Source organism: Gorilla gorilla, chromosome 17, assembly GCF_029281585.2.
Source record: "Gorilla gorilla gorilla isolate KB3781 chromosome 17, NHGRI_mGorGor1-v2.1_pri, whole genome shotgun sequence".
In the NCBI taxonomy this organism is placed as follows: domain Eukaryota; kingdom Metazoa; phylum Chordata; class Mammalia; order Primates; family Hominidae; genus Gorilla; species Gorilla gorilla.
Genome location: NC_073241.2, coordinates 35,858,345 through 35,871,904, shown reverse-complemented (window position 1 = coordinate 35,871,904; position 13,560 = coordinate 35,858,345). Strand labels below are relative to the sequence as shown.

General features: G+C 52.5%; 1 pseudogene; it reads right to left on the bottom strand.

Moving 5' to 3' along the window:
• On the bottom strand, window positions 1-12,303 carry LOC129528181 (aquaporin-7B-like; annotated as a pseudogene).
• Window positions 12,304-13,560: the final 1,257 nt, after the last annotated feature.

The window sequence follows — 13,560 nt, the reverse complement described above, 5'->3', positions numbered from 1 at the left end:
TATCGCCATTTTACAAATGAGAGGACCAAGGCCCAGAAGAGTTGAATATCTTGCTCAAGATCACACACCTTTTGCCACCCCCCATTCCAAGTCCCATAGGCAACTCAGACTCAGCACATCCATGATGTAACTTATCATCTTCCTCTCCAAACCATTTCCTCACTTGTGCCCTACTCTCAGTGGGGACATCTCCAATCCCCAGGCCCAAGCTGGAAACCGGAAGCCATTTCTGATTCCTCCCTCTCCCTCACCCACTCCATCCAAATGGAGCCCAAGTCCTGTACATTGCACTTCTCGGGTATTGATCAATCCTGGCCCTCGTCTCCACGCTCACGGTGCTGACCCATTGTTAGGTGCCGGCTGCTGCTCCTGAGTCATCACTTCCCAGCACTCTCTTTGCAGGCCCATCTCCACCATTTCCAGCATCCTACACACTGCGGCTCAGGTGTGCTTTCTTTTTTTTTTTTTTTTTTTTGAGACGGAGTCTCGCTCTTTCGCCCAGGCTGGACTGCAGTGGCGCTATCTTGGCTCACTGCAAGCTCCGCCTCCCGGGTTCACGCCATTCTCCTGCCTCAACCTCCAGAGTAGCTGGGACTACAGGCGCCCGCTACCACTCCCGGCTAATTTTTTTTTGTATTTTTAGTAGAGACGGGGTTTCACCGTATTAGCCAGGATGGTCTCGACCTCCTGACCTCGTGATCCACCCACCTCGGCCTCCCAAAGTGCTGGGATTACAGGCGTGAGCCACCGCGCCCGGCTCAGGTGTGCTTTCTAAACCTCACCTTACCGTGTCCCCACCTCCAGAATGAAGCCCAGCCTCCTCTGCCCATCCCCTCAAACTGTAAAGTGCAGCTCCCAGCCCCAAAAAGGACACCCCCCACCACAATACCCTGTTCTGTCTCCTCCTCTGGGAAGCCTCCTGGCCTTGGCCCAGAGGCTGGATGTGAGCTCTCCCACCCCAAGCCCCACTGCCTCCAAGCCTCCCACTCTGCACTCACCTTCTTCCTTATAATTACCTGTCGCCCATTAAACTGCAACCCTCAAAGGCAGAGCCCGGTGCATCCACTGCGCATCCCCAGTGTCCAGGCAGGGCCTGCACACAGTAGGTGCACAATAATTGTTGAAAGGCAAAATGCATGAGCAATGACAGGAACCACGGGTGATGCTGCCTTCTGAGCCCCAGACAACAGAGTGATTCCTGCCTGGCCCCAGGGTCAGTGGATTCTGGCCCCCCACCCCACCCAACCTCTGCAGCTGCTTCCCTGGAGCCCTTGGAGTCCTATGAGGCCTCTTCCTGTGTCTTCATGTATTCGAAGGATTTCCCTCTTTGCATCTTCCTTTCCTATTCCTTCATGTGGGAGCACTCTGGCACCAGGAAGAAGAAAGAGGAGCCCAACCCCTTACCAGCCTTCAATCTATAACAAGCATTCTCAACGGAATTAAAACTGATTCTTAAAAGGGGAGGTGAAAAAAAAATCTTACTCTTTTTTAAGTATAAAGCACAGAACATATACAGAACATAAACAGATATATAGTATATCTGTGGTATTAAAATTTCATGTAATTAAGAAAAAAAGTCTAGAAGAATACTAGGGAAGGCACTAATGAAAAAAAGGCTAAAAAATTCTGATCTACCTTCTTGGGCCTTGCCTTGTCTGGTCCAAGAACCAGCCAGAACTCGGGGAAGGGAAGAACCAGGGGAGAGTGTAGAGTTCAATCTCAGGATCCCCTCAAAGTATTTCCAAAGCCAGCCCTCCACCAGTCAGCTATGGTCCTTTCACCAAAACTGCCCTTCCTTCCCCCTTGCCTGAAAATCCTTCATTCTGTTTCTGTCATTCTTTCACCTCACCTTGTTCCTACTGAGGGTGCAGGTCAGCTCTTCCCCATTCTTCCCCTGGGGCACCCCAGTTCCCAGGGCATGAAAGACTTGAGGCGCCTCACCTCTACACCTTGGGCTAAGACATAGCCCTAGAGCTCCTGGAAGAACCCAGGAGGGAAGCCCAACCACAGGAGGCCCCCAGGAAGTGGGGGTACTGCTGAGGGACAAGCTTTGCTTTATTGGGGAAGGGATGGGATCACAAATAATCTCTGCTTGGAAGTGCTCTAGGGCCATGGATTCATGTAAGGGTGGGGCAGAGTGGACTGAAGATCTGTTGGCAAGGCTCACGGAGATGAGGGTGAGGGGAGAGATCATGGGTTCATGGGATCCCATCTTGGGCAATACGGTTATCCCGTGGTCTTCTTACACCACAGAGTCCTCCAATTTCAGGGGCTCCCATGGGATGGTGGAGCCAATGAAGACCAGCTAGATGATGCCACCTAGAGAGGCACCCAGAAGTGGTGCCACCACTGGCACCCACGACCAGTTCTCCGCATCGCTGCAGGCAAGAGGCAGAGGCCTGCTGAGGGGGCTGATGCCCAGGACAGCACCCTCATCCACCTTGGGCCAAGACTGGTTGAGCAAAGGAGTCATCCCCAGGCTACCCCAGGAAACACCCCCAACCCAGGGCCCTGGTCAGCCTCAGCCCGATTCAGGGACAGGGTTGACACTCAGTGCAGGTGCAGGATCTGTATCTGTACTGGCCTGGGGAAATGTTGGGACTCACTCCTGCTCCCCAGGCCACCTGGGGGCTCTGCAGGACCCTCCTGTGCTGCCCCTCACATCACCCCCCACCCCTCAACACACAGGAGCCCCACAGAAAAACTCAAAGGAATGGGCCTGGGCAGGGGCAGTACCTGAAGACCTGTTTGCCCCAACCAGCAATGAAGGTGAAGATGCTGGGGGGCAGGTCCCAGGACGGATTGATGGCATATCCTGTGTTTATGCCATGGGACACCCCGATGATGACCACGAGGATGCCTATCACCAGCGCGTGTGTTCCTGGCAGTGCTGCATTGTTCTCCTGGTCCGTGATGGCGAAGAGACACAGCTGGAGCATCCCGGTCAGCCACTCCTGAGGAGCAGATGCTGTGGCAGCTCACCTGGGCCCCTCCCCAACCAACAGGACGTCGGCAGTGCCCCAGACCCAAGCCCACCAGCAGAGACACGTCTCAGTACAGTCTCCATCCAGAGTTCTTGTCCTGTCTATCTGGAGGGACTCCCTGCTGGCTCCGTCCTGAGGGGTGGAGGGCAGGGGGAGGGGTACTCATCCCGGACCACTGACCTCATTCAGGAAGCCCCGCCACAATGTCATGTGATCAGGAAGGTAGGTGGCAAAAATGCCAGCTGTAGCAACAGGACTGGTCACCATCAGCTCTCCACCCGAAATGTGGAGAATGGCCTCTGCGGAGACACAGACTATCATGCGAACCTGCCCCCAACTAAGCCCCACTGGGGTCCCAGAAATGAGGTTATACGTTAGAGGGTGGGGGAGCTCCAAGGCTCTTTTCTCCCAGCTATTTATAATTCAGGACACTGAGGTCCAATCTGCCCATATTTCATAGGAGGCTGCTGAGGCCAGAGGCGGACACCCGGGCAGGACACTTGCTGTAGAAGAGACTGTAGATGGTGGCAGCTGCCAGGAAGGATCCCAGGAACTGCCCCAGCACATAGACTGGAAACTTCCTCCAGGGCACGTGGCCCAGTGAACAGTTAGCGAAGCTCACAGCTGCGTTCATGTGGGCTCCTGCGGGCAGCAGGCAAGTGTGTCAGGGAGTGAGAGCAGAACAAACAACAGTGACAAACAGTATGAGAACAACAATGGCTAGTGTGTATGACAGCATGCTCCATGACAGAGTTCTCTCCTTGAGCCCTCACAACCACCCCGTGAGGCAGGGGCCACCATCTTCGTTTCACTCTTAAGGAAACTGAGGAACACAGAGGCGATGGCTTGCCTAAGATGACCCAGCCAGTGGAAATGGTAGGTCAGGGGGACCCAGGAAGAATCTGGGGCAGACACGTCATAGGCACGGGGTTCAGAGGAGACTTCCTCCTGCCCGGTGGCCAGGCTGAGGCACTGGCTGTGCTGGCAAAGGAGCTGGCTGAGGCGGGCAGGAAAGAGCCTGTTGGGGACACCTGGTCTTGCCCGGTCCAGCAGGGCCTGGGCTCACTCACCAGAGATGCGGCCTGCCACGTGCAATCCCATGGTGACTCCAAAGCCAAAACCCAAGTTGACACCAAGGTAGCTCCCATATTTTTTATTTAGAACCATATGGGCCACGGAACCAAGGCCGAATACCTACAAGGGAGGGCCTCTAAGGGGGCTGCCTGCCCAGAAGCCCCAACCTCAGAGGAGGGCTCAGAGCTCAGTTCTAGCTCCTCACCCCCATGCCCTGGGCCTCCCTGGCATTGCCTCGAAGACCCTCTGCCATGCCCTCTTCCTCCAGAGCCTTCCGTCCTCACTGCCTCCTCTCCTTGCCCCTGCTGAGGCCTCTCAGACCTGAGCCACTGAGAACTGGGTGGAGCAGCAGAGTTAAAAGCTCTTATGACAAACATCCAAGCACCTCAGCCCCAGGCCCACCTGAAGTTTTGGGGTGAGGCAGGGCTGCGAGGAGGGGATGGCTGGCATGCATTGCACCCCCTCAGAGTCCCTCACACTTCAGGCTGACCTGAAGGAAGTTTCTTCAAGGGACCTCCAAATCCATCCACGCCTGACTCTGCCAGGAACCCCTCCCTGCACACACACACACACATGTACAAACACTCTGCCGCAATTCCCACAATGCTGGAACAGTGGGGCCCTAACTGTCTTGCCCTCAGCTTCATTTCCACTGACCTCAGGCGGCATTCCCAAGCTGCTGCTTCTTGCCCATCCCTCACGGCTCCTCAGATAATGCCGCCTTCACAGGGGAAGGGGCCTACCTTCAGGCCCATTACCCTCAGTCTAGAGCCACTGTTCCCTTCAGCCCTGGCTCCTGTGCTATCCTCTCCCTCTGCAGAGGCCTCCGTCTCCCCCATACCTTCCATCCTCCCATTGACCGGCTCCCACACACTGGAGTCTCATCCTTTCCAGCAAACTGTCCCACCCCTGCCCAGCGTCCTTCTCCAGCTGTGGGTTCCTGGTTGCCCCCTCCCTGTTTCAGTCAGGCTGCAGGAGAGAACACACTGGCCAGCTGCTTCACCCCTTCCCTCGCACCCCCTCCTCAATCTGGCTTCCACTTCCACATGTCACAGACACCACAGCTCTCTCCAAGGGCTCCAGCAACCTCCTGATTTTCCAAAGGTCTTTTCAGGCATGGTTTTACCAGGTAGACAGTTTCAGCTATGCCTGATGCGCTAAAATTCCCATCATCTCCGTGGGGGAGCCACATGCCTATTTGTAAATCCCCACTGGAACTCTCCTGGTGTTCCACGGGTGTCTCAGGCTCTGTTGAAGGTTCGCCATCTCACAGCACACCTGCTCCTCGCTCTATGTTCCCCATCCCCGTTGGCCGAGCCAGAAACTCAGATGTTGCAAATGATAGTTAAGCACTATTATTCTCCCCTACTTGACAGATGGGTAATCTGAAGCTTAGAGAACTTGAATGGCTTGTCCAAGGTCACACAGCCTGTACATGGTGAGCCAGGATTAAATCCAGGCAGTTACCTGTGCCAGATGGCCTCAAACCAAACAACTGTGCTGCTCCATGCATGCCTTGCTTTCTTGTGCCTCTGTTTTATTTGTTTGTTTGTTTGTTTGATGCCTGAGATAGGGTTTTGCTCTATCACCCAGGCTGGAGTGCAGTGCCATGATCAGGGCTCATTGCAGCCTCCATCTCCTGGGCTCAAGTGATCCTCCCACCTCAGCCTCTCAAGTAGTTGGGACTATGGGCGTGTGCCTAGGCACGCAGCCAATTTTTTTCTTTTTTTTGAGACAGTCTTGCTCTGTCACCCAAGCCAGAGTGCAATGGCGCAATCTCGGCTCACTGCAACCTCCAACTCCCGGGTTCAAGTGATTCTCCTGCCTTAGCCTCCCGAGTAGTTGAGATTATAGGTGCATGCCACCATGCCCAACTATTTTTTTGTATTTTTAGTAGAGACAGGGTTTCACGATGTTGGCCAGACCTCATCACCTGACCTCAACACCTGACCTCAGATGATCAGCCTGCCTTGGCCTCCCAAAGTGCTGGGATTACAGGCATGAGCCATTGAGCCCTATCCCAGCTAAGTTTTTCAATTTATTTTGTGTAGAGATGAGGTTTCACTATGTTGCCTGGGCCGGTCTCGAGCTCCTGGCCTTAAGCAATCCTCTCACCTCAGCCTCCTAGAGTGCTGGGATTACAGGTGTGAGCCACCATGCCTGGCCAGAATATCCTAATAATTTTACATTGATTGCATCTTGAAATAGGATTTTGGCTATATGGGTTAATTATTAAAATTAATTTCACCTGTTGCTTTTTACCTTTTTAATGTGGATACTAGAAAAATTTAAATTATACAGATGGCTTGTATTGTATTTCCCCTGGAGAACTCTGTTCTAGGGTTGATAAAGGAGAAAACCTGAAGAATTATAGACATAAGGGCCGAAGTCAAAGCTGACAGAGGAGAAGGCCCCAGGAGAGGGTACAGGGTAAGACGGCAGACCATGCCGGGTGCGGCGGCTCATGCCTGTAATCCCAGCACTTTGGGAGGCCGAGGTGGATGGATCACTTTAGGTCAGGAGTTCAAGACCAGCATGACAAAACCCCGTCTCTACTAATAATACAAAAATTAGCCAGGCGTGGTGGTGCTTGCCTGTAATCCCAGCTACTCAGGAGGCTGAGACAGGAGAATTGCTTGAACCCAGGAGGTGGAGCTTGCAGTGATCCGAGATCACACCACTGCACTCCAGCCTGGGCGACAGAGCAAGACTCCATCTCAAAAAAAGAAAAAAAATGAAAAAAAAAAAGAGTTGAAAGGCACCAGTGTAGACTCCTCTTTGAGAACTTGCCTGAGGAGTGGGGAAGAGAGAACATGATCCCGTGAAGGGGCTGACAGGGTGAAGGGAGGGATGTTTCATTTTGTGTTGTTTTCAGTGGAGAAACTTCAGTATGTTTATAGGCTGAGAGAGGGATGGGCTGAAGATAAAGGACAGAGAAAAAGGACAGAGTAAAGTACCTGAATAGGCTGGACAGCTGGATTGGTGCAGAAGTGGAGGGGTCCTCCAGGAAGGAGAGGACCCCGCCCCAGCCAAGGGGTGATATGTGGATACACAGGTGGTTAATGGGTCTGGTGGTAAGAGGGACAAGAGGGTGAGCTGAACATAGGAAGTGTTGATTATTTTACCTATCAAGCAGCAGATCAAGCCATTTGCTGATTAAAAAAAAAGTCAGAGTACAGAGCAGCTTTGGGGAAGTCTGAGAAAATGTGAAATAGCCCAGATATGGTGGGGGAGAGGCAGCTGAGCAGGGCCCACTGGGTCCCTCAGAGGCCCCAGGACAGAAGCAGGGGAGCCCAGAGCTGGGCTGGCTTCGGATCCAGGATAAGATACAGCACGAGAGGACAGGAACAGCTGGGGGTGCAGGGGGGAGTGAGGTCAGGACAGGCTGACAGGCTGGCAGGGTCAAGAGGTAGAGGGACTGGAGGAGGCATGGAGGGTCTGAAAACAGAGGGGCCCCCATGGCCTTTCCCACATTCCAATACCATGTGCTAAAAATACTGGATGAGCATAGGCCAGGCGTGGTGGCTCACGCCTGTAATCCCAGCACTTTGGGAGACCGAGGCAGGCCGATCATGAAGTCAGGAGTTCGAGACCTGCCTAGCCAACATGGTGAAACCCCGTCTCTACTAAAGATACAAAAAACTAGCCAGGTGTGGTGGCACATGCCTGTAATCCCAGCTACTCGGGAGGCTGAGGCAGGAGAATCACTTGAACCTGGGAGGCAGAGCAGTGAGCTGAGATCACACCACTGCACTCCAGCCTGGGCAACAGGGTGAGACTCTGTCTCAAAAAAATAAAATAAATAAAATAAAATACTGGGTGAGTGAATGAACCCCACATGATTCCCTGTGTCAGTGTTGCCAACTGGCAACTCACCCACGTAATTCATCCAGCGCACAGGTTTTGTTTAGATAACTTGGTTTTGAAGAACAGAAGTTTCCGTCTCTCTTGAAAAATGAGTAGCTCAGGCAACACTGGCCTGCATTTCACCCTCCATGGCAACAGTCAGCTGGAGTGGCGGCAGCTATACAGCCTTGCACAGATTGGCACTCTGCAGCCAGCCAAAGTCCCCACCGCCCTGAGTTGCCGCTCTCTTGGCCCCCGTAGCATGTGATCTGCAACCCTTGCCCCCTGTCTCACGTGTATGGCTGGTTTTCCAGGGCCCGGATGGCTCCAGCCCCTCCTCTCCCTGATCAGTGAATGTGGCCCAGCCCATCCAACTCTCCCCCACAGCCAGGAGGCCAGCTCCAAGGGCAACACCCCTGGAAGCTGCAACACGGATCAGTCCACTTCCCTCGTCCTGGCTGCAATAAATGGGGCCAAGGTCACACTAGCTTTTTTGGCAAAACCTTCACCCTGGTGACTCACTGAGATTCCTATATATATATTAAAAAAAAAAAAAGCCCTCACTTCTTGGCACAGCCTGGCAACTAAAAATAACAACAACACAATATCCGATATAGGCTTACGCCTCACAAAGTTCTTTTACAAGTGCTACTGTCTTCAATCCTCACAACAAATCTGCACAGCAAGAATTTTTCTCCCACTCTATAAATGGGGAAACTGAGGCCGAGAGAGGCATCTTGAACTACCTGAAAGTGAGGACCTTACCCTGGCTGGGGGAGCATTAACAAGCCAGTCTTTAAGAGCTGGCAATATTTAAGCTAAGGTACAGAGCATAGAGGTTAAGGGTCAAGACTGTGATATTGGGCTGGGCACGGTGACTCATGCCTGTAACCCCAGCACTTTGGGAGGCCGAGGTGGGAGGATCACTTGAAGTCAGGAGTTCAAGACCAGCCTTGACAACATGGTGAAACCTTGTCTTTCCTAAAAATACAAAAATTGGCTGGGCATGGTGGCATGCACCTGTAATTCCAGCTACTCCAGAGGCTGAGATGCAAGAATCGTTTGAACCTGGGAGGTGGAGGTTGCAGTGAGCTGAGATCGCACCACTGCGACAAAGCAAGACTGTATCTCAAAAAAAAAAAACAAAAAAGACTGTGACATTAGACTGCACTGGATTTAATCTTGACTTAAAGTGTGACCTTGGGCAAAAGGCTTAGTCTCAAGGAGCCTCAGTTTTCCCATCTGTGAAACTGGGATAATAATACTACCTACTTCACAGGGCTATTGCGAGGATTTGGGAAGATGCTGCACGTAAGGGGCTTAGCATCACAGAGCCCAGGATGCATTAGGTGCTCAATGAAAATCTCAACAAAAGGAAGAGAAACACAGATGTGGGCAGGTATCAAGCATGTGGGCGGTGCCTATTTCCCTAACAGCTCTCAGAGAATGCACCCTCCTGCCTCCGAGGTTCCAAGGGTTAACAGCCCTCATGGGGCTGGAATGTCTTGTGGTAAGTGAATTACTTTGCCCTGGATTAAGGAGGGACAGGATCCAACTGCTGTCCTCACAGCTCAGGAGCCAAAGCAGGTGAGGAGGTAAGAGAGGAGTAGGGGAGGGCCAGAGACAGAGAGGAGAGAGCAGCTAGAGCACCCGTCCTAATAACAAGGGACCAATACATGGGTACCACACTGGGTGCTGAGACTTGGCCTTCTTCACACAAATCCTCCTGTTAACCAATAAGGAAGCTAAAGTTGTGGGCTGGGCGAGGTGACTCATGCCAGCAATCCCAGCACTTTGGGAGGCCGAGGCAGGAAGGTCACCTGAATTCGGGAGTTCGAGACCAGTCTGGCCAACATGGTGAAACCCCATCTCTACTAAAAATAGAAAAATTAGCTGAGCACAGTGGCACGTGCCTGTAGTCCCAGCTACTCAAGAGGCTGAGGCAAGAGAGTCACTTGAGTATTGGAGGTGGGGGCTGCAGTGAGCTGAGATCATACCACTGCACTCCATCCTAGGAGACAGAGTGAGACCCTGTCTCAAAAACAAGAAAGCTAAATTTGTGAACAGTTAAGATACTTGTGGATAGTCGCACAGCTAGAAGATAACAGAGCCAGGATTCAAACACAGCTCCAAAGCCCACGAAGGCCTAATTCTACATGATATAAGTGAGAAGTCAGGCTTTAAGCCAGGGAGAGACCTGCCCAAGGCCAACTGGTCACTCAGTGGCAGGGTCAGGCTAAGAACCCTGGTGTTCCGATTTCCTCTCTCCCTTGAGCTCCATGGGCCCCACCACACACACAAACAGCCTCTCTCACCCCACCTTCCTCTAGCATGCACCTGGCTGCCTTTGTCTCCCTTCCCAGAGGCTGCCCCTTCTTTTTCTAGACCCTGGACCCTGCATAAGATGCAATAAACATGGCTACAGTCATGTTAAGGGCAGAGGCTCACTGGAGTAAGTGGCACGGCTGAAGCAGGTGGAGAGGGAGCAACCTCACATCCCGCCTGCAGTCTGGATTCTGTCCCAATCACACACTAAAGAAGAGCCCTTGTCAAGGTTACCAGCAACCTCCACGTTGGCAAACCCTAAGGCCCCTTGCCAGTGCTCACCTCGCGTGGCCCATCTGCTGCTGCCCATGCCGCTGACAGCTTCTTCCTGGTGGAACCACTGCCCCCCTCTGTCACGCAGTTGGCTCTGGTTCTCCTCCCACCTGTCTGACCATTCCTTCTCAGGCTCCTTTGTGTGCCCCTCTTCATTCCTCAGGGATCTGTCCTCAAACCATCCTTTTCTCTTTCTGTACACTCCTTCTAGACAGTGTTGACAACCACCACCTGTGTTGTGATGAACTTCAACTTTTTCCTTCCAGACCAAGCCTCTCCTGAGCTCCAGCCCCTTGCCTGTGTTTAACTATCTCCTGGATTTCCCACAGGCATCTTGCCTCTCACCCTGTGCTGGGCCCCGTGCTCCAGAACAGCTCATCGGCTCTTTGCCCACATCTTCTGCTGGCAGAGTCTCCCTGATTCCATCTTCCACAGCACTCTCAAACATGTGCTTTCTTCTCCAGCCCCAGATCAGTCATCACCCTCTCTCTGTCCTAGATCAAAAGCGGCCTCTTAACTGGTTCCTTCTTGCCAGCCTTGCCTGTCCTGCTTATGCTCCACACTGCACCCAAAATTACCTTTAAAATCCAAATCTGATCATGTCACTCCCCTGCTTGCCAGCCTTCAACATCGCCCATTGCCCTCTAGATTCATTATCAGAGCCTGATCATCAAGTTTCTCTTCAATCTCTCTCTTTTTTTTTCTTTTTTTCTTTTTTTTTTGAGACAGAGTTTTGCTCCTGTCACCCAGGCTGGAGTGCAATGGTGTGATCTCAGCTCACTGCAACCTCCACCTCCTGGGCTCAAGTGATTCTCCTGCCTCAGCCTCCTGAATAACTGAGATTACAGGTGTCTGCCACCATGCCCAGCTAATTTTTGTATTTTTAGTAGAGACAGGGTTTCACCATGTTGGTCAGGCTGGTTTCGAACTCCTGACCTCAGGTGATCCACCTGCCTAAGCCTCCCAAAGTGCTGGAAATACAGGCATGAGCCACTGCACCTGGGCCTCTTCAATCTCTTTACTCTGGGTTTCCCTTATCCCCATTTCCAGCCGTGCCCCGGATACCCCAGTGCATGGTTTCATTTGACCCCCACGTATTATGAGCCCTTTCTGTCCAAAAAGGCTTGATGAGAAAGCCCCCCTCCCTCCTTACTTTCCTCGCTGCTTCCCCAGGCTCCCAGCTCAGAGGCAAGGAATGGACAATGTGACCCATGGGGTCAGCATGGGGAGGGGGTCATGGAAGGCCCTGGCAGAGCCCCACCCACTTTGTGCTGCCCACCCACTCACCATCATGACATATGTGCTCATGAACTCAGCCAGGAACTCTCGCACCATCTTCCTCTCATCTTCCTCGCACCATATTTCCTGGATCTTTGCTATCACGGACCAGGAGACCATTTTGGAGCCACGGGTGGACCAGATACAGTGGCCCGAGCCCATGGACAGAAAGGAGACTCAAGTCTGCCTGCTGCGCATCGGCTCTTCAACTCACAGCTGAGTTAATAGGTAACCCAGCAGATTTGCCACACACACCTCCTCCTGCCCGGGGCAGCTGGGACAGCTGGAATTGGAGACACTTGAGAGCCATGGGGACATGGAGAGGAACTAGGGTAGATGGCCAAGCCATGCCCCTTGTAGTTGGGACTGGACCAGTAAAAATGGCACACCAATGAGGCCACTTTGCAGACGGGCAGGTGGGGAGCTGAAAGTGCAATCCATGGTGCCAACAAGCCTCTGGGAAAAAGCAGGGTGGGAGAGAGCAGGCTGGAAAGTAGAGCTCAGTAGTCTATGTCTGTCCATCTGTCTGTCTGCCTATCTGCTAAAGCCAGAACTTTGGGGTCACAGGCCAGGGCCTGGCAACAGTGAGGTACTCTACAAACAGCATGAGGTGTGACAAAGTGTGCTGCCAAGCTCTGTAAACAGCACTGAGCACTGAAACATGCGCCAGGTTCTGTCAAAAATGAAGGGGTCAGCAAAATGCACCAGGCTGTGCAACCAGGTCAGTGCAAACAGAGGTTTGTGAGAGAGTGAGTGAATGAATGAATGAGCAAGAGAGAGGGAGGGAGAAAAGGAAGGACTGGATCTACTTCCTGGTGTATCTTCAGTGCCCAGCACCATGCCAGGCACATAGTAGATGTGCAATAAATATTTGTTGAATGAGTGAAAACTGGGGAATCTGTCTTACTCTCAACTAGATCCTCAGAGCTTCCCAAAGGGCCTGGCACTTGATTTATATTTAGTTAAGTGCATGGTTAGATGGAAAGGTAGATGAAACAGGTGAGTAACAGGTCCCAAATCTGCGTATAGGGAGAGGTATAGGACTGGAGTTTGGGGAAGGTGGTGGGGTGGGACTGGAGGATAAAGAGGAAGAAGAGGGGCTGGGCCCGGTAGCTCACGCCTATAATCCCAGCACTTTGGGAGGCCAAGGTGGGCAGATCACCTGAGGTCGGGAGTTCGAGACCAGCCTGACCAACATAGAGAAACCCCATCTCTACTAAAAAATACAAAATTAGCCAGGCGTGGTGGCACATGCCTGTAATCCTAGCTACTTCGGAGGCTGAGGCAGGAGAATCACTTGAACATGGGAGATGGAGGTTGTGGTGAGCCGAGATCTTGCCACTGCACTCCAGCCTGGGCAACAAGAGCGAGACTCCATCTCAAAAAAAAAAAAAAAAAAAGAGAGGAAGAAGAGGGATACAGATACCTCTGAGTGTGGCCTTAGTCACTCTGCTATCTCACTGTCTGCATGTCCGGAAGCTGACACCAGCCCCTCAACTCCTCTGGCCAGCCCATCCTTGCACATCACGTACTGCCTTAGCTGCAGGCCTTTGCACATGCCAGTCCTACACCAAGAATGGTCCCCTGCCTCCCCAGAGGCTCCTTTACCCGCCAGCCTTCTTTTTTTGACCTAAATTTCCCTTTCTCTGGGAGAGCCTCCTACCCTCTTCTCTAGGCCATTCACTTCTTCCACATGCCCCACGGTGCCCACTCTTTCAGCTGGGGCAATGCTCATCACACTGCATAGTAATTGCTCAGTTAGGCCAGGCACAGTGGCTCA